This window comes from Equus quagga, chromosome 1 (assembly GCF_021613505.1).
Source record: "Equus quagga isolate Etosha38 chromosome 1, UCLA_HA_Equagga_1.0, whole genome shotgun sequence".
Classification (NCBI taxonomy): domain Eukaryota; kingdom Metazoa; phylum Chordata; class Mammalia; order Perissodactyla; family Equidae; genus Equus; species Equus quagga.
In genome coordinates, this window is record NC_060267.1 from 61,041,254 (window position 1) to 61,062,807 (window position 21,554).

Genomic DNA, 21,554 nt, shown 5'->3' on the forward strand with positions numbered 1-21,554 from the left:
GTCTGGTTTATCTACCAGACTAGAAGATCCTTGAGGGCAGGGACCACGCCGTAATCCCTGTTATGTTCTTGTACCTAACCCAGGGCTTGGCACACAGTAGGTGCTCAACAAATATTTGTGGGAGGAGGAAAAAGAAGGTGGGAGAGGGGAAGGGAGGGTTTATTCATGTAGAGATGAGGGAGGTGAAGGTTACAGAGAAACTGAATCCAAGAGGAGCCGTCATATGTGGACCCTGCCGTACCATCTTGGTGGGTTAGCTTGACACAACAAGGTGCTCACTCACTACACACTGATTTTTGTAGGTGCAAATTGACTCTGAGTAAATGTTTTAAAGCCTTGTATTCCCAGATCCCTTGTCTCCTTCTTCCTTCCACATCCTGGAATTGGTGCTGTGATAACGCTCCTCAATAGGAGGTAACTCAGAGGCTGTGGCAGCGGCACTCGGTCCCTGCGTCCCTACGGTGTAACAGAGGGTCACCATGATTGCCGGAGGTGTCACTAACACAAAGGCCAGTCAAATGGCCACTTGAAGTTAAGGTAGCTCTTTGAAAATAAAATCAAAGGCTCCCAGATGAGGCTGAAATTCCTTTTCCCTTGCTTCTACACAAATAGGCAAAATTAGGAGTGGAACGCTGACTTTTCTCCACCCCCAGCTCAGAGTGGCGCAGTGTAGCGAAAGGCAGGGGCTCTGGCGTCACCAGCAGCTTCGCCACTTACAAGGCACACGACTTAGCACAAGTGCTAATCACTGAGGTGCGTTCTCCTCATCTGTAAACGGGATAGGTACTGTCTTCTTCACAGGACTGTTGTCAGAATGAAGTGATAAGCACCAGAAATGACTTAGTCCGGCGCCCGGCAGAGAGAAAACCCTAAGAGAATGTTAGCTATCGATCCTCATGATTATTTTAAAGAAGTATTTGGGGCAAGAATTCAAGGACTTAGTGAAGTAGACAGCTGTTACATGATACATCAGAAATCCTGTTAGAGGCTCCAGTTGTCTGGTGGGGCAGTTTCAGAGCACTTGGTATTCCTTTCAACTTCAGTTTCTATTTTATCCCACTCATATGCCTGTATTTATATGTGACAGAAAGTACGGCACAGTTTTGTTATTTCTTTAATAATAATTAAATTCCTTACTGGCCCCTGTTTATCATCAGCTTGTTTCCTACTATGTGAGGCCCTGTGTACAAGAAAAGCATAGTAAAGCTCCTTCTTTACTAGAACATTTTAGAGAGTGTGTATTTGCAATAGCTTTGCAAGAACTTTGCAACTTGAACTTTGAAGAACCAAATCCAAGTAGAAAACATTCTACGCTTTGGGTTAAAAAAATTACTCTGCTTGTAAGATAATCTGGCATCCAATATTTTCATTATTTATTGTAGTTTTTTATTTTTCTTTTTCTCAGTTTGCTTCTTATCTATTTCGGTACAGAAAAAGAAAACGTTTTCAAGGATAGCTGGAAATTTGTGGGGAAGGAGGAAGAGAGAGAATGATTGATTCTTCTTCATAACATTTGACGCAGGAAGGTGAAGAAGAGAAGAGGTAAGGGGGAAAAAGGAGGTGGGGAACAGGGAAAGTCTACTCTAGGGTTGACCTTCAATAACTGTTTGAGAATACATGAATGAAGTGTAGTAGGGTGTTAGACTGGAAGTTCCCACAGAGAAGCAAAACACAATGACTATCAGATACCCAAAGCTGTGGTATGGACCATCTGGAAGAACCTACTAAAAGGATTTAGCAGAAAAGTGGTTACATGCCTCTTGTACTCTCACCCACATCAAGGGTGAAAAGATGCCACGGTTGGAGGCTTCTGAAGAGGATTTCTTTGGAGGGAACACGGAGTGTGCTAAGTGCCACTCCTGGCCCCCGAGGGTGAGGGATGTGAGTGCCCACCTCAACTCACCTCACCTCCTCGCCTCATGTCACCTCACCTCTCCTCACTGCAACAGGACCACTCAGAGCCTGAGCTGTGTCTCCTGCAGTTGGGGGCCCTGGGGACTGGGTCTGACTCCCGCCCTGGAAATTTACAGGAAAAGAGCAAGGCTGGCTAATGCTTTGGCAGCAGAGCAAAGGAGGTTGCTGCTGCTTCCAGATTGGCCAACACTCCCAGAATTTGTTGAGGCAAAGAATGCTCCAAGGAGCAGATGTGGGCCCGCGCAGGGGAGAGCCGGTGTGGGCAGCACCTTAGATCCGAGCAGGGGAGATGAATCAGCCCAAGCTGAGGAGAAGCTGGATGAGGGCTGCAGTGGTTCCTAGGGCCTTGGGTGGAAGCTCCTGCCTGAATAGAATGTTTTTGCTCAGGTTAGGGGGTGAGAGACCCCCAGAGGCGGGGAAAGGGCTGGTCTCTGAGGAACTCACAATGATGCTATGCAAGAGAAAGTCAGTTTTGGACAACTGCACAATCTGACCCCACCTTACCAGGGTCCCAATCGTACGAGACATTTGCGCCCCTCCCTCTCCTCCTCTCGCTCTTGCTCCAGAAGGTGGCGGAAACCCATTTAACAAGATGGGAGAGTAAGGAAGGGAAGAGAAGGTTTACACCCCGGCTTCCCACTGCTGAAAGCCCTCTGAGTGGGGTTAGAAGTTTCTACTACTACATGGCTGGGTATTTTAATTTAGTGAATTGAAACTGTATTTATAATTGTGACTTAACGTGAAGGGAGGACTTTTGGCTACTTGAGAACGACCACCAGAGCCCAGGGGCCTGCTTGAGTTTCCAGCTCGTGGCAGAGGAAGCCCTCTCCCCATTCCACCCCTGATGAGTTTAAAGGGTAGTAGGAGATTAAAAGTAGTGTTTTAATTATATTCCATGAGTTTTGGTTGTTCAGTTTACTGGCTACAGAATGAACAGACGGGTAAATGAATGCATGAATGTTGTTTATGTTAGGATGCACTGTGATTCAAACTTAGGCTTTTTAAAAATTGAATTCTTGTAACATTTCATTGCCTTTGGAAGATTTGTAGTTGTAGGTGGCAGATTATTCTGTAGCTCTCAGCTATCTGAACATCCTATGTTGAAATTAACACCATTCTGCCTGTTTCCTGTTACCTTGAAAGCTGGAGCAAGTGAAGGTGTCAGCAATGTCTGTTTGTCAGGACCCAGCCTTCTTTTCCTTTCTCACTGCGTTTATGACCTGCTCACGCCTCAGCCCACTCTTCTGCTGAGAAGGCGCTGAGAGTACATTCATACTCAGGTGTAAATGATTTACAGAGTTGGCCAAATGCTTATTTCCAGAGACGTTTTTGCTTTAGCAGTAAAAGTACCTGAGTTCAAAGAAGTCATTCCTCAACGGTGGACTTTGGGCACCTGCGGCAGGCAAGCATCCATGGAGGTTTCTTCAGGAGGCGACTCCCAGCTCCCTGGGGAGCATCCTTGGCGTGCCCCTGAACTCTCGGCACCTGGGCGGCTTACCTTGCCTGAGACAGTGAAAGTGAAAGCATGTGATAAACTGTGACGTACACGCAAATGTGAGCCAGGATTGTTGTCATGGTCCTTTAATAGTTGCAACTACTGACAATAGACTTACCTCCTTATAACTGGAACTTCCTGAGCATCCCAAAGGGCCAGAAGCAACTCTTACACATCAGACAGATATAGTTCTAAAAATCAAAGGTTTAGTCCCTCATGGGCAGTTCGTCTTTCTCCTTCCCTGCTTGCACCTGTCCAGAAGCATCTCTGCTTCAGATCCTATTGGTCCCATCTTCAGCTGAGGCATAAACTCCTGCCCGGCTCGAGCTTTCTTGTGTGTTAGATGTGATAAGAAACAGCTGTCCTTGGATTAATGCCGTCATCTCTGTTATGATTCAGCCATCCAGCTTGTAGCAGCAATTGAGTGTTAGATGAATGTCTTTCTAAATTCAATCACCCCAAAATAAATACACTGCAGTAGCCTCATTAAACAAAATTGGATGAAAGAAGAGGATGGGGCTGACTGATAGGAAATGAGAAAGAAGTAGAATATTTCAAAGCTGCACGCATCCAGTTGCCCTTCAGAAACGTCTTCTAGGACCCTGTTCAGCTTTAGCACATTTAGTTTGTTTTTTTAAAAAAAGATTCTTATGTATGTGGTACCACTTTCCTCAAAGAGAGATCTTTTTAAAAATGACATAAAATAATATATATTCATATTAAGAGACAATCATACAAAATAGGCAAATATGCGAATGTGTTTATATGCAGCATCTCGTATATGATATTACCATACATCAGCTTGTTCAGCTGAGCATTCAAATTACTTTAAAGTCTAACCACACTGTGTTAGGTGCTGTTGAATCCATTGTCAGTTGAATCCATTCATGCATTCATTCATCCAACACATACTTGCTGAGACCAGCTGTGTGCAATATCCTGTGCTCATCGTTCAGGGTACCACCGTGAACCAGACAGTCTCCGCTTAGGAAAGATGCTTAGAATGGGGATGGATGCAGATTACTATACTGAGAGGTTCAGCATGCTAAGTGCCATAAGAAAGAGATGCAAAAAGACCCAGGAGAGTTTAGAAGAGAAAGTGGTTATTTATCTCTGTAAGGAAACAGAAAATCTTCAAGCAGGAGGCAACGTTTAGGCTGGAATTTGAAACGAACAGTTTCAAAGTTCGGGCCTTTCTAGGCTAAGGGAATGGTGTAAACAAAATGAAGATCATACCTTTTGGTGAGGGCTTGGGGACCAGAGAGCACAAATGCACACATAGACAAGGCTGGGCCCACAGGTGAGAGCCCTGCATGCTGGGCTAAGGAGTTTGGACTTGATGCTGTTGTCACTTGGGTACCATAGCAGGAATGATACGATCAAAATTGTGTACCAGGAAATTTAACTCAGTAGCCAGCCATGGAGAGAATTGATTGGAGGTGGGAGGTTCCAGGGACCAAGTCCACTTAGGAGATGGTCACAAAAGTCCAGGCCAGACATAAACAATGGCCCGAGGTAGGGTTGCGGCAAATAGGCACTGGAGAAACAAATATTAATTATTAAGAGGGAAAAATCGATGAGTGTGTCGCTGTGGATGTCTTAGGCTCACTGTGTTCCTCCAGGCATTAGATTTATTTTTACAGGTTAGGGCTATGTGAGAGAGAGGGGTGCATGGTTCAGGATCCCAGCAGGGAAACAGGAACTGGGGTGGTTCAAGAGATTTTAATGAAGGCAGTCTTTGCAGAGGTGTGGGTGGGGTTAAGGGAACCAACAAGGGGTGATGAGGCACTCAGAGGTTAGCAAGAGTGGGGAGCTGTTAGCAACCTTAGGGGGCTGGGGAGGTGTCACCAGTGTCCAGTGAGAGCTGGACCCAGGGCGGTCCCAGTCTAGGAAGGACAGTCAAGGGAGCGGCAGAGAAAGACCCGGCCCTCTCTCCCTTGCTGCCCTTCGGTCTGAGGGTTCCTTTCCTTGGCCAGATGCTACTGAAAAGGTGGCTGGGTTATGCAGCTGCGGAGCGGGCCTCTCGGGGCACAGAGCAGGGGGAGACATGGGCAGAAATGGCAGAGAATAACCGACATACGGTGCTAAATTGTGCCTTACATTCAGTCATGTGTAGTGCCTTGCAGCTTCTTAAATCCTAGGGATTTCAAACACAGGAGTTCCCCATGGAACCTGATTCCATATGTTAGTTGTCAACACTTGATAATAAAAGCTAGTGATAAAATCTAATAATGAAAGGTGAGGGCCAGGCGTGGACACCTCATTTAACCACTGAATCGCAGTTTACCTGTTGAAGGATGGTATTAATTCCTGCTGCGCCTACTCTGTAAAGTGATTCTGAAAGTGAAGAGAGATAACAGTTGTAAAACTGTTTTTTAAATTAACATTTGGCATAAATCACTGGAAAGACATGAGAGATTGTTACTGTCATTGGGGTCATTCCTTCTGAGTTTGGTGCTCTCCACCCCCCAGCACAGTGTCTGGCCCAGAGGGCTCCTCCATTGACGTTTGTGGTATTGAATTAACTTGAATTCTGAACACACACACCCTTTCTCCATGAGTCACGCACAATCTCTTTCAGCCAGCTTTGTTACCATGGGACTTTTTACCTTCTTCAACACATTCCAATCCCGTGATAACCCAACAGGAAAAAATGAAGACCACTCAGAACTAAAATAATTGGAAAATAGTAAACGTCCCTCTATTGAGGGAAATTTCCTTCATATGCTCTTAGAATGAAATATTGTGGGGCTGGCCCCATAGCCAAGTGGTTAAGTTCATGCTCTGGGCTTTGGCGGCCCTGGGTTTTGCCAGTTCAGATCCTGGGCACGGACATGGCCACTGCTCATCGGGCCATGCTGAGGTGGCGTTCCACACAGCACAGCTGGAGGCACTCACAACTAAAATATACAACTATGTGCTGGGGCGCTTAGGGGAGAAGAAGAAAAAAGAGTGAGATGTTAGTAGTTTTGACCAAGTATCCCAGGTCTGGACACAGGATTCCTTGCCTGCATTTACTGGTCTCCTTTCACAGCTCAGAACTGCTGCACACTCTGTGACATGGAGGAGGTAACAGTTTGCAAGATGGAAAGCCCTTCAAAGCTGTATGAAATCTCTAAATCCCATGTGTGAAAAAACTCAGTTCTTGTACTGTAATTGCTTTTCTTAGTCTGGTCCCCTGGGATAGGCCCTAAGTGAGATATTAGGCTAGTTCCATCTCTATTACTTACAATTTTGCATTCAGATCTCTGATCTTGTTGAAGCATCTTAGATGAAATGCACGCAGAGAGCTCCTTGCTGGGCAGTCATTTGAGGAAGTCCTGTGTATTGCTTGAGCACAAAGCATGGGGAGACTCCTGCACTCTCAGGGATGTTCCCCAGACATCAAGACATGTAAATGAAGCCAGCCAAGGGCTTATCTCTCCTGAACCCTGGGTGGTTCCTAAATGCTTAAGGGGTCTGCTGGCCATGGACCTGTCCCAGGGCCTTTGATATCATTGCTTCCAGAGTCGAAGGATCTGGAGAAAATGTGTAAGTGGCTAAAGGAACTGCAGGCATAGAGTATGGAGAATGGAGATGAGATAACTGGGGTGGGGGCCATGGTGTTGTTTTCACCTGCCACTATCTCAGGGAGTGAGGGGGCAGTCTCCTCCAATGAGGACACCTCCTGGTGTCCACAGCTTTGCTCCTCCATGCTCAGAGCATTCCTCCCCACTAGGTTGGCCGTGTGAGCAACGCTCCTCAAAGTGTGGTCTGCAGGTCAGCAGCATCGGCACCAGCATCACCAGGGAGCTTGTTAAAAATGCAAATTCTGGACCTCACTGCAGACCTATTGAGTCAGAATCTCGGGAGATGGAGCCCTGAAATCTGTGTTTCAGCAAGGCCCCTAGGGGATTCATGTGCCCTTTGAAACCTGAGAAGCACTGGTTTAGAGTAACAGGTATTGCTTTGCTGAAGAGTGTGAAGATCTTGACAGTAAAATCATACGTAGAGAGTTTGTCTTCATTCCCTTTCATGTAACAGAGACTCAGGGGGAATTGACTATATTATTGCCAGTTCCTCCATCTTCCGGGCCACCTTTGCTAATCTCATTTTCTTACGTTTGCTCAGAGTTGTGTATTTCAGCTCCCATAGTCCCAAGAAGCAGAGTCCTTTCACTCTCTGCTCTTTCGACTCCAGTTTGAAACTGGAGTCTTCAAGGTCTCTGAACCCCAGCCCAGTCTCTTTGCCTCAATTTCCCCAGTTACAGAATTTCCCTGGTCTTTCTCCTTCCTAGTTCAAGGGCTACGTTAAATCCTCCAGAGGCCTCTTTGCTCCCCCTTTTCTTGAGTTTTTCCTTTTTGTTTTCTACCTTCTTCAATTCTGATATAATAACTATCTGAAAAAAAAGTATTTGTTAGTATTCTGTCTCCGGTGTCTTCCCGCCTCACCATCCACAAGAGTTCTAAGACTTCAGGTCCTCTCCTTTCACCTCCGGTCATTGTTGGGTTTCCATTTTAAACAGCTCAATTTTATGTCATCGTGCCTCCCTTCAAAGTGGGTTACTCCTAGCCTCTTCAGTTTTGGGATGCTGGGTAGAGAAGAATGTGTACTCAGGCACTGTGATAAAGTTGCCAGATTTTGGTTGGGATAATATGTAGCCTATTATTACAAAATAATGGGAAGAATGAGAATTTCCTAAGAGCAATCGGTAGGGTCCAACCAGGCTTAAACTCAGCTCAATTCAACATGTATTGAATACCTAAACACTGAGTAGAATGTGTATTAGATGCTCAGGAATAGGACCATGACACAGAATGGCACAGTTAAAAGCAGGGTAAGGCTCAGCAAAAAGGAAAACCGTAGACTGACAGGCCCCAATTACTAATGAGGCATGCCCCTTTGCATGTAGTAGACACTTAAGAAAGTCTTTGTTAAACAAAGAAAATAATTTTCAGACTAACATGCCTTTGATTATGTGTGTCTTTTTGCCTAATTGCTGTGAATTTGGGTTTCCGTGAAAAGGTTTTTGTAGTGCTTTGTGTTGCAAGGCTGCGTGCCCGATGCTTCAGCCCTCCATGCCTTCCATCTGCCTCTGTGATGATGGATGGGGCAGCGGGATGCAGTTTTACTGGAAAAGGTGAAGGAGATGCTTGGACTCAAGACAAAAGAGAACTTGTAAACATATTAGTCTTTGGGGAAATCTTACTGCAAATTGCTCTGAAGAATGTAGACAGAGAGGAAAAGGACAGAGAAAAAGGGGGAGAAAGGAGAAATCAAGTTTTAAAAGCAAATAGAAACAACAGCTTAGATTGGTTGGGTTTCACTAATAAACCTAACGACCCAAGGAGTCTCATTTGATTATTAGCAACTATATTTAAAATTTAAATATAAAACTTAAATTTTGTAAGTACAAAGGGCTCATCAGACCCGTTATGGCTCCTCTGTGGGCTGGCAACTAATGTAGCTACCGAATGGAGGCACATGGCGTCACGTAAGGAGGAGAAGATACTTAGGTCCGGATCTGGCTGTACCAGGATCCTACTGTGTGATCTTCGGCAAGCCCCTTCCCTTCTTGGTGCTCCAGTTTCTTCTCCGTAAAATGAGTAGTTTAGGCTAGATAAGTGGTTCTAAAAGCATGGTCTCTGAACCAGCAACATGGGCATCATCGGGGAACTTGCTAGAAATGCAGACTTCTACCTCCTCAGAAACTTTGGGATGGGGCCCAGCCATCTGTCTTTTAACAAGCCCTCCAGGTGATTTTTTTTTTTTTTGGAGGAAGATTAGCCCTGAGCTAACATCCGCCGCCAATCCTCCTGTTTTTGCTGAGAAAGAGTGGCCCTGAGTTAGCATCCATGCCCATCTTCCTCTATTTTGTATGTGGGATGCCTGCCGCAGCATGGCTTGACAAGCCTTGCATATGTCAGCACCTGGGATCCAAACCAGCGAACCCAGGCTGCTGAAGCGGAGCGTGCGAACTTAACCGCTACACCACCGGGACAGCCCCTCCCGGTGATTTTGATTCACACTCCAGTTTGAGACCCACTGGGCTGGTCATTCTGTTTCTGTAAAGGAAGTAATTGAAGCACGCACAGAGCAGATGTAGGCAGTTGAGGCGGATGTCAGGGCTCTAGGCCGCCAATTCACAGCTGCTTGGCCATGGAGTGTTGTGGGGCTGCTCTGTGTGGAGCCCCCCTCCTTCCCTTCCTCCAGTGCCAGACAACCCACCCTGGGCACACTAAGCACACGCCCAGGGCACTAGCAAGGCAGAGCCTCTCACCAATGTTATTTTTGTTTGGAAAAAAATTGATATGATGTTTTCCCAAAAAATTAAAGTTGTCCTTACAGGAAAAATCAGGACCTTTGTTAGACCTCTTTATATTTAGTTTATAGCTTAGTGTTTGGGTTTTTTTTTTATAATTTCAAAATTTTCATGGCAGAGATGGGGATATGGTGGGTACCATATAACTTTTTCAAAGTGGAAGGTATTTAAAGTCCTCCATCCTGCCCTGCCTTGCTCCTTGCCTTCCCTCGAGGTGTACACTAAGGAACTTCCACACTCCACAGACTCTGAGACGCACCTCTTCTCACCTCTGAGACTGGGATGTGTCTTACAGTCGACGGTGCTTTGGATCCAATATGATAGATTGTTGGCACTGCTGATGCTCCTTATAAGCCATTCTCTGTCACGCTCTCACCACATCCTTTTCTGAGTCTAAAACTCCCTTATAACCCCTGTGTCTGGACTGAGTTCGTGGGCAGTGTGCACCATGGCTTAGGTATTCTGACAAACTCAAGTGAAGGGAATTTCTTGGTTCTTTGTAGAGCTCCCACGGGGAAGGTGGCCCTAGGTTGCTCAGTGCTGGATGAACAGCTGCCTCTGGGCAGCTTGACTACTTTAGGGCAATGGTTAATCTTCTGGAAGACAGTGTAGCTGGTGGAAAAGGCCTTAGAGGCACAGCCCTCCCTCAAGGAGCTCACATTCTCGTGGACACAACAGAAATATCAACAAACAATAGTAATGTAATATGCTAAACGCCATAATAGAGGCGAATATAAACTTCTACAGAAGGGGAAAATTTAGTCTGGGTTTGTTGGGTATGACTTCACAGGGAGGTGACATCGCATGCGTCTCGAAGAGGAACAGATCACTGAGTGCAGAAGGAGGGCAAGAGCCACGTGCTCAAAGCACTCCGGGAACACTTGTGATGGGTGAAGTTTTTGGTATGTAAATGATACCTCAATAAAGCTACTTAAAAAAATTTCTAGAGGAAAGTACTTAGAGCCTAAAGTGCAAGGTACATTTAGGAAATGACAAGAAAACCTCTGTGGCCAGCAAAGAGGGAGCTTGTGTGAGTGGTGAGAGATGAGGCTGGAGGGTTTCGTTGGGATCAGACTGTGAAGTTTTGTCTGTCGTACTCGTAAGTTCAAGTGGTCAGAAATCTAGGAGAGAGAGTTGAGAAGAGAATCTGGAAGTTGGCAGTGGAGCCCATGACGCTGTGGGATTTGTTGCTATCAGCCAGGAAAAGTTGCTGTTGCCTAGCGCTAAATGGAACTCTGATTTTCTTGACAGCCTGGGCAAAAAGAAACATGTGGCGAGCTAGATAGCTTTCATTAACTGATAAAGGGAAGCATGTCAATTTGTCAAAAGAGACAAATTATTTTCCTACCGCTAAGCTCTAAGGAATTTCTAATATGCACCTTAATATCAGGGTGTTTGAGAAATACAGTTTCAAATAATAATTTCACATTTCTTTTCACTAACCTTGCGTCCATGAGGATGGCAACTATAGGGCTCATCTCTGTAACTCTAGAAGTCGGGCTCAGTAAGTACTCGTGGAATGACTGAGTGACTCTCAGAGGTAGTGGGAGGCTTAGTGCTCAGGACCCTCTGCTTCCCAGAGAGTAGACTGACCCCAACCCCAGCGACTGGCGCTGTGCTGAGTCATTTTGGACCCACAGGGTAGGTGGCATCACAGTGACAGTGGTAGAGGGACGACATCCTGCAATTAACTCATCATGGGACTTTGGATGAGATTCAGCTGCATATAGCAGAAAATTCAAAATAACAGTGGCATTAATACATAATGGATTAACTTCCTCTCATGTATTTTCACAAAATGAACTCACTCAGGTGACCAGCAACCAGATAAAAAACAGAACATTACCCAGAAGTCCTCTGTGCCTCCTTCTGGACACTAGCCTGACCCAAGGGTAGCTGCTCTCCTGACCTCTAACACACACAGATCAGTTTTGTTAGTTTTGAATTTTGTTAAATGAAATAATCAGTATGTAATATTTTCATCTGGCTTTTGCGTTAACCTCTTTTATCATAAAATCATGTCCAGACACAGAAAACTACAAACAAATATGTAGTCTAATGAGTTCTTCTTGGGGTTATATATAATGAGTTCTTGTAACTTAGATCAGGAACTGGAACTCTGCAGGCCAGTCCGGGAACCCCTCCACATGCAGCCTCAACTCCATTCCTCTCTGAGGAATCGCTCTCCTAACTCTAGAATGACCATTTCCTTGCATTTCTGTATAGTTTTATCACCCAACTCTGCATCCCTAGACACTATATTTTAAACTTGCCCATTTAAAAAGTTGATTAGGTCATTTAAATCTCTTTTAAATGACCATCCTCCTTTCCAGTCCTTTCTGTTTCTCACAGTTTTTCTGTTGAAGGACCTGGACCATTTGACCTGTTGAGTTTCCCACAGCCTGGACTTGCTTATTGCAGGTCAACAGAGTCCCCTGTTCTTTGTATTTCTCGCGAAACTGGCAGCTGGATTCAGAGGCTCCACAGACTTGGGTTCGATCCCATTGGCAAGACCCTAAGTGATGTGGCATTCTTTCATCAGGAGGCATGTGATGTTCACTTGTGTCTCCTAGCGTGATGTTAACAGCTGTGGGTGCTTAATGCCAAGATCCACTAACACACTGGAAGTTGCAAAATGGTGATGTTCTGTCATTTCTTTTTCACTTATAAGTTGGAATACTTTTGATAAAGAGATGTTTCCCTTCACCGACTATTTGGTTACTCAGAGATATAGTCAGTGGTAGGCTGGAGCCACATTTTACTGGCTCCTAAGAGCCAATTGTGCACATCTCTTCCCAACCCCATGCTCAGTGATGTCACATTGGTAGCTTGGAATTGGCCATAGTAGGAGTATTTCACCATGGAAATGGACAAATGATGCCAATCGGGGCTTTTTTCCTCCTGAGAGCCAGTTAAACATTCACCAGCACACAGATGGGTACAATTCGTATAGAAAAGGCAGGATAAAGGCTTCACTCTTCGCCTTTATTTATGAGTTTTCAAGATAATGAAACGTTTCCCTAGCATCCTCCAAAAGTGACCAAATAGAATTGTTTTATATCATTATAAATTCCTGGATTTAAACATATTGGATGAGTTTCAACCCAGTGCTTTTATTATCCTTATTGAGGCTCAGGTTGTCCCATCTTTGGCCAGTGTGTAGATTTGATAGCTGGGGCTCCAGCAGCCATTTGGGCTGGTGATTTAGTTTATAGCCACCATCTTATTCGTTTTCCATTTGTCCCACCTGTTTTATATTTTTTCCCTGTTCTTCTGTGTCTTACTTTGGATTAATCACCTATTTTTTTATTATTCCATCTTCCCTCTTTGAAATTCTTAATTATACATTCTCTTACTGTTATTTTAGTAGCTACCCTAGAGATTACAATATATATCCTTGACTTCTTATAGCTCCAGACTCCATTTATCTTTTTGTTCCACAGTCTTTAGCAGGGATTTCCATCCTTAAGGTCACCTCATGGTCCCAATGGCTACTAGCTCCAGCTATCATATCCACATCCCAGGCAACAGGAAGGACGGAAGGGCAAAAGGGAGCTCTCCATTAAAGAGCTTTCCTGATAATCTCTTCCCATGACTTCATAAATCCTAATGGGCACCTTTATCTGAAGTGCAGGCTAGGAAAAGTAGTTTCAGCTGGACACAATCACCAGGGCTCTGCTCCACGGGAGGAAATGCAGAATGGGTCCTGGGTAGGCAATGAGCAGTTGCTGCCTTACTTTCCCTCTTTAGACCTCATCTGAAAAAGCAGGCAGCTGGACTGGAGAACATCTAAGGCAGTTTAAAAATTCTAAGTATAGTCAAAAATACTTTTGTCTCTCTGCCCTCTTAATAATTTAAAGACAAATAAGCAGACTTTTTTCCTTAACGAAAACTCTGTTACCTTTCTGACCCTTTCTAAAACACATTTTTATGTGGTGAAGAAAATTCAGTGTTGAAATCTAATAGAAAAGTGAACAATTAAACAAAGCTGTCAGTCTGGCTTTAGAAAAGAATGATGTCCTGTACCCTCTCTCTCCTTTGGACATACTCTAGAAGATGATACTTAAAAAATTTGTTTGTGTATGACCTTATTATTTACTTCTTAAAAATCAATCTGGCTCCAGTTAACTGGGATGTCACTAAGGTCGTAAATGGCTCAGGGAAAACTCTATCTCAGGCAGCGCTGCACTAGACTCCACGTGAGAGAAAGCTGATTAAGGTGAGCGTTGTCCTTAGAGCAGTGTGCTGTCAAGAAGACAAGAGAGACGGCGCCCTCTGACCTTCTCTCACACCGTCTGCTCTCCCAGCTCTAGGGATGCTGCAGGGGTGTCGCACTGTTGGTGTTGCTGCAGGGCTCCCTCCAGTGCGGCTGACCCGGCTCTGGGTCTTGTAATCGGTAATGACGTCGATGATGACCACCCTCGAGTTGTACATAGCGCTTCCCTGTATGTTATCTCTACACGGCTACCTTGCAAGGCAGGCAAAACACATAGGGAATAGTCACGTTCTGGGGAGAGAAATACTTCACATGCAGGTGAGATCCCCTTGTTCTACAAATGTGGAAATGGGCCCCCTGATTTTAACTAACATTCCTAAAATTCTTCAATTTATCTAGAGGAAGAGCAAAACCTAGACTTCAATTCCCAGGTTCGTCTCAGATCAGCTAAACTGGAGGGCACAGTATCTAAATGTTGTAGATAAAATCCATTAGGTTTGGCTTAACTTTACTCTCTTAAGAACAAATAGGCTTTCACCATTCACGTTTCTCAGAGGTCTGCTACTCGTGTAAAGAAGAACAATCACAACTCTTAATGAAGCTAACATGTGATGAAATATTTCACAAACCTCTTTCTCCGGGGGCTGTCCCTGAGCCAGGCCTTTCTGGCTAACGTTAACATGATCTATATCTTGTTCTTCAGCTGACCGGGACCACAGTGTCCAAGCAACACACTATACTTGAAATCGCAAAGCTTTCTAGAGTTAGATATTAAATGGCAAAGCAAAATGAAGATATTCAAAAGAATAAAGAAACGTTTAAGAAATTATTGATGTCATTGTAAATGGGATTTGGGATATTTGCCTGATTGGTCATCTTGTATCTCAGAGAGTTTAAAGGACACTTATCTTTCTGAGTGTGGATAACTGCTGTGGAATGGCCAGAAACTGTCAGCAGAGAGGGCTCACTTCATCCCTCTGAAGCACAGCTTGCTCCTCTGTGTTACTAAGGTGTTCTGGATTTCTGTTGGTGTGTAACAAACCACCCCGGGACATAATGGCTTCAAACAATAATATCAGATACTTTGTTTCCACCTCTGCCGTTTGGACTGGCCTCAGCAGGAAAGGGTCATCTGCTCCACGGGGCATCCACTGCACAGCTCAATTGAGGGCTAGAGGATGCACTTTCAAGATGGCTGGCAAGCTGATGCTGGCCTCTGGCTGGGAGGTCAGGCAGGTTTGAGGACTAGGGACCTTAGTTCCTTTTCATATGGCCTGGGCTTCCTCATGGCATGGTGACTGAGTTCCAATGACAAATGTCCTAAGAAAGAAAGCCAAGTAGAAGCTATATTGCTTTTTATGACCTGGCTTCAGAAGTCACATAGCATCACAACAGAATGGAATGCCTGTACCTATAGAAAAGCAGTCCTAAAGGTCCACCCAGGTTCACGGGGAGGGAACATGGACTCCACCTCTGACAGAGAGGGGTAAGGTTCTGGAAGAGCACGTGGGACTTGAAATATTATTATGCCCAGTTTTGGAACATACACATTGTCCCAGAAGGAATTGGACTAGGTTATTTGTCAGGCCCCTTCCAGACTGAGGACAATTTTTAAATGTGTTTAGAAACAGTAATAATTTTTTAACTGTTCTCCACATCAGGTTGAAGCTAGTTAACGGCCCCCCCACTCTCCCACCGTCAGGTAGAGGGAGAGACGCAGGTCTCCTGATTCCCTGTCATTTCTAGGTTTTTCTCCTGACCCAATGTGGCCCAAACTTCCATGAAGCAAAGAATCACCTATTGCTCTTGTTAAAACATACATTTCCAGGCTATCCCCTGCAGATTCTGATTTACCAGGTCTGGATGGAGGCCTGGGACCATAATGCTGCGAAGGAGTACAAGATCCCTGATACTTATATGCTCTGTGGCTTATGATCTCTGAAGCCATGAGCAAGTCACTCAAGCTCTCTGAGCCTCAGTTTCCTTTTCCATAAGATGAGGGATATTTATATGACCCACCTGATAGAGTTGCTATAAAAATTAAATGAGATTCTGTGTGTGTGGTCTCAGTAAAATGCCTGGCCTATGGTAAAGGTTAGCTGTTATGTTTTTGTTGTTGTTGTTCGTATATTAATATGGTTGTAACTCTGTCCTCAAGTATGTATAATAGAATGTGATAATTGATAAATCTTTCTAGCATTTAATCCCTGCTAGGCCAGAGACTGAACAACCAAATTCATTCTTTTAAAAGTCTTTTAAAATAATCTGCCCTTCATTCTTGCCTACATTGCTAATGAAAATTATTTGAAAATTAGGAAGATTTTAAGTTTTACACTACTTCAATCATTTAAAAATATTGACTGATTGGTGCTTCATGAAAGTTCTTTTGCTGAGTGCTGAATACAGAGAGGGCCCTGCCTTCAGCAAGTTTGTCACCCGTGCTAGGACACAGAGATCTAGACTGTAATTCAGTGCAGACTTGATTGTGATTGAAGGGACTCAGGAAGCCTTCATGGAAGAGGTGGCATTCAAGTGGCCTTGAATTACAAGAGAGTAATGGGGGAAGAGCATTATAGGTGGAGGAGATTGGATTGTAAGCTCTTAGGATAGAATCATATTCTGCCTTCCTTTATAGGATGCCACTCACTCACTCTCTCAGGTTTAGAAGAGACCCTCTTTCCACTTGTTTCTAGAGAAGGTTGCCTCCATAAGGAGCTTCCCTGAATGCCATTTGGAGCCCTGTCCACAGATGAGAGGAGAGGAAGGCAGGAGAAACCAAACAGGGACTCTGAAAAGCACAGGTGCCTGGATCCTCACGCTCAGATCATCTGCTGTGGACTCTGCCTTCCAGAACCCTGGCCTAGGAGGAAGTACGGACGTGGACTCCACAGGTGGAGACCTAAAGTGCCAGAAGATGGGTACGATAAAGAACTGCAGGAGTCAGGGGACGAGGAGATTATATCCACCCTGGTGGGGAGAGGCATGGAGAGAATCAAGGAAGACTTCATGGAAAATGTGGTATTAGCCCTGGCCTGAAAGATGGATAAGATTTAGAGATGGGAGACAAGGGAGAGAGGCAGATTCTAAGTAGAGGGGCCAAGGAGACTGGAATGTGTGGGCCACGTTCAAGACACCTGAATGATTTGGTCTGCCCAGAGCCTGGGCTGCAAGGAGAAGGTGATAGGTGAGAAGATTGGAATGGTACATGGGCCATATTGTGGAGGGTCATGAATGCCAGACAGCATTCAGTGGACAATGGACTATAGGCATCATGAGATCAGGGCAATATCTGCTTTGTTTACCACTGTAATCCTGGTGCTGAGCACATGTAGTTGGGGATCAGTCTATGTTTATCGAATGATGAATGTGAATAAATGAATGAATCGGTGAGTTGCTGAATGGCTTGGGCAGGGGAGTGATAAATTAGAGCCGTGTTTTGGGAAGCATTCTAGCAGCAGCATGGGGGATGGCCCAGGGGAGTGGGGAACCAGTCAGGGAGTTGTAGAGCTTCAGGCAAGCAGTGATGAGGACCTGTAGTAGGGCGGTGGCAATGTGATGGAACAGAGGGAATATTTTGGGGGTAGAGTTGATAAAACTGGTGATTGGATGTGTAAGGCAAGGGAATGGAGGCATCAAGGGTTCTTGGGGACCCAGGCTTGAGTAGAGCTGGGTATAAATCAAGTTGTTCCCCCTGCAGATAATACTGCATCGTGTGTACCAGCACTACATCTGATGGGCCCAGTTTTGCTCTCACTGGTTATAAACTCAGGCACCACCACCCTCGCCAGTCCAGGGGAAGAGGAACCCTAGCACAGCCCCACCTCACAGCCTCCCTCTTAGTGTCTGAGCTCAAGGCTGGGAGGCTGGACATAACCTTCTTTATATGCCCCATCAAGGAACAGCCCTGGGAACATGATGCCTGGCTTAACTCCTCAAGTTCTTCCTTCCGTTGAATCCAGCTCTGCCCCCCAGCCACCTCCCCACAGTGGTTGTGGCTCTGCCCTGTGAGGCCCACAGAGCAAACCTAATTTGTCTCGTACCACAGCAGCCTCCAGAGTGTTGAAAAGAGCTGTCGCCTTCCCTCACGTGTCTCATTGTTCCCCTCTGCCTGAAATCACGCCTGTCTGTAACAGAGGACATCTGTAGTTGTTCACCGCAGAGTGAAACAGCCTGTGTGTGTTTGATGTGAAGCTGCCACTTTCCACACATCCCAGGAGCATGTCCTCATGCACTACACTCCTTTTTCCCAGGAGTACATCCTCATAAACTGAGGGCACTACTGGTGCAGCAGCTCTCGAAGAAGCTGAAGGCTCACGGATGGAGCCTCTCCATACTTTTTTGGGGTTGCTAGACAGGCTCCCTTTGCTAATTTGGGTCCCAAATTTAAAGTTACAGTGCAGTTTGTGAGCAAACTAAGAGTACTTACCATACGCTTTGAGGGTGGCACACCCTAAGACAAGCAGAAACTTTCGTTTGTTTTTCTGGGAATAGTGAGTAGCTATATCCAGCCATCCACAGACTAGTTCCTCCAGAGACTATAGTCTGTGAAATCTCTAATCCGGGGTGGGACTCAGTCCACGCCCAGGATACAAAGATAACTTTCCCCTCAATAACTCACAGAGGCGGCCGACCCCGTGGCTGAGTGGCTAAATTCGTGCGTTCCGCTGCAGCGGCCCAGGGTTTCACCAGTTCTGATCGTGGGTGCGGACATGGCACTGCTCATCAAGCCATGCTGAGGCGGTGTCCCACATGCCACAACTAGAAGGACCCACAACTAAAAATACACAACTATGTACCAGGGGGCTTTGGGAGAAAAAGGAAAAATAAAATCTTAAAAAAAAAAAGAATGTTGCTAGCATCAAATAAAAAAAAAAAAACTCACAGAGTATCTGAGCTTGGAAGAAACCTCATGGATCACCTGGGTGGACCCCTCCATAAATGTGCAAATAGACACATACTTATACCCATCGTTGTTCTAGTCCACCATCTGTTCTAACTGGTTATACAGACCAATAGCCGGTTCTCCTGTCTTTTTAAAACAGTTGTTTCTATGGGAAAGAAACTCATAACCTTGGCTAAGCGCCTTCTGCCCCCAGAACCTCAGTTTCCTCATCTGTAAGGTGAGGGAGATGTCCTCAAGATATCCAAGACCTGTTTCAAGTTCCAGGACAAGTGAATCTAGAGTCAGAGATGGAGCCAGGAATAGGATCCAGGCGTTCCAACGCCCCGCCCAGGGCCGAGCACACAGCCCTTGCCTCCCAGCCTGGTCTCATCCATGCACATAATGAGACAGAGAATCCTTCCTCGCCTTTTCAGAACCTTGTAATACAATTATTCTGATTACGACACAGAGCACTTACTACTCCACATGAGGATTCATTTTCTGTAATGGTGATATTCCATATCAGGATCCTTTTAGGCTCAATTAGCCTCATGGAAGATAATGGAGGGCAATTGAAGTCTGTATTTTTTTTTTTTAAAGATTTTATTTTTTCCTTTTTCTCCCCAAAGCCCCCCGGTACATAGTTGTGTATTCTTCGTTGTGGGTTCTTCTAGTTGTGGCATGTGGGACGCTGCCTCAGCGTGGTCTGATGAGCAGTGCCATGTCCGCGCCCAGGATTCGAACTAACGAAACACTGGGCCACCTGCAGCGGAGCGCGCGAACTTAACCACTCGGCCACGGGGCCAGCCCCTTGAAGTCTGTATTTTTAAATATACAAGCAGTTGTTTAGACGCCTTTTGTTCGTTTTGCCTGCTGTTCTATGGGAGAAGCGAGCGCCGGGGAAAGGTGCTTATATAAAAACACGATATTAATAATCAAATGTTGCTGATTAACTAATTTTGACAGCAATAATATTGGGCAGGCACTTTACACAACTGTCCTGAATCTGAGCAACATTCAGATAGGACCCAAGACCACAAACTCAAACTGATAATTATCAATTAAATATCAATAAATATTGATAAACACAAAAAATTTCAGCTTCACTTGTAATCAAATAAATGCAAACACTTTTTTAAGATTTTATTTTTCCCTATTTGTCCCAAAGCCCCCTGGTACATAGCTGTGTACTTTTAGTTGTGGGTCCTTCCAGTTGTGGCATGTGGGATGCTGCCTCAGCCTGGCCTGATGAGCGGTGCCATGTCCGCGCCCAGGATGGGAACCGGCAAAACCCTGGGCCGCCGAAGCAGAGTGCGAGAACTTAACCACTTGGCCACGGGGCCGGCCCTGCAAACAGATTTTTTAAAATAGTCAGATACCCATTTTGTTACCTACAAATTTAGTCAGTTTTTTCTTTTTTAGTGATACTACCCTGGTTGGCAAAGATGAGGTGAAATGAGTACCAATATATGCACAGTAAATTGATACTTTCCTCCTGGAATGCAGTTTAACAGTATGTGTCAAGAACTCTTTGATTCAGGAATTCTACTTTTAGAAATTTATGCTAAAACATAATCAAGGAGGCAGATGTCGATTTATGTACAAAAAGGTTCATCATAGCATTATTTAGGGAAAAATTGGAAACAAAATGTCTAAAAATGAGTGAATGATTAAGTAAATTACAGTACATCTTCATGAAATATCATTTTGAACATTACCAATCATGTTTGTGAAAACAGTTAACATGGAAAAATGTTAGGCTATAACGTTCAGTCAAAAGAATAGAATATAAAATTGTATGTCAGACAGTCAATTTTGTAAGAAACAAATAAAAATAGGAAAAAGTGGTGGTTTGTGGTAACATTATGGGTGTTCTTTTCTAAACTTTTCTGTATGCCCTAAATTTTATACCATGGATGTGTATTATTTTTATAAGCAGGAAAAATAAGCATTATGTTTAAAAAGGACAGAAAGACTCAACAAGGGCTAAGGTAAGTTCATGATGGTATCCAGAGTAGACGTGCTTGGGGAGGCCCTGGAGGACCACCTCGCCCTCCCAGAGCAGCTCAAAGATGTCCTCATAATGTGCAGAGCCACATGCGTAAGAAAAGCCCAGGATGCATGAGCGCATCTTTAGCAAGCTGTGGATTCACCTTGCTCCTCACCAGCACTGCTTGGGATGCTTGGATGAACACAGCCCCTCACCATCTAACCACTTTGGCATTTCTCACATTCTTAAATTTTCATGAATTCATGCTTTCAAGCAAATCACCCTGTATTCCAAACTACCCCCTCCTCCAGCTGCTATGAATCCAGATTCTGCGGCAGGTCAGAGGCAACAAGGGGCAGGATGACCACTGCCCCTCCCAGAACAAAGAAAAAGTGCCTCAGCAGTCTGGAGGCAGGGGCGCCTCAGGAGCCGATGTGTTCCTGCCACTTCCCACCGGCTGATGTCTCCCCATGCAAAGCAGAAACCCCAAAAGAGGAAGGTCGGAGCAGCAAGGGCCGATGGCAGCAGCCCACTACAGTGTATGAAGAGCAGTGCTCAGCTTTGGGGAATGCTCGTTCCAGGAAATCCCAGGGACCTGACAGGGTCCAAAGCTGGAGACCGGGATGAGGAAGGGCCCCTCCCAGAACAAACAGTCTGGACTCTGAGGGAGCTTGGCTGGCGATTGAAGACTCAGAGTATTCAAATAACTCAAGAGCATCTAGGAGGAGAGAAGTTAAACTTAACTTACAAATGACT

General features: G+C 45.0%; 1 protein-coding gene across 4 annotated transcripts in view; it reads left to right on the plus strand.

The window, feature by feature from the left end:
• FRMPD1 (FERM and PDZ domain containing 1) overlaps positions 1–21,554 on the plus strand; it is a 145,398-nt gene that overhangs the window by 12,661 nt on the left and 111,183 nt on the right. Inside the window, exon 2 of one of the 4 annotated variants that reach the window (XM_046642710.1) lies at positions 1,432–1,542. The exons of 2 other annotated variants lie outside the window; for them this stretch is intronic. The gene's annotated coding sequence lies outside the window, so the exon portion shown is untranslated. Of the gene's footprint in view, positions 1–1,405; positions 1,543–21,554 lie in introns of all 4 variants that reach the window. One more of the 4 variants, XM_046642720.1, reaches the window with a different exon arrangement.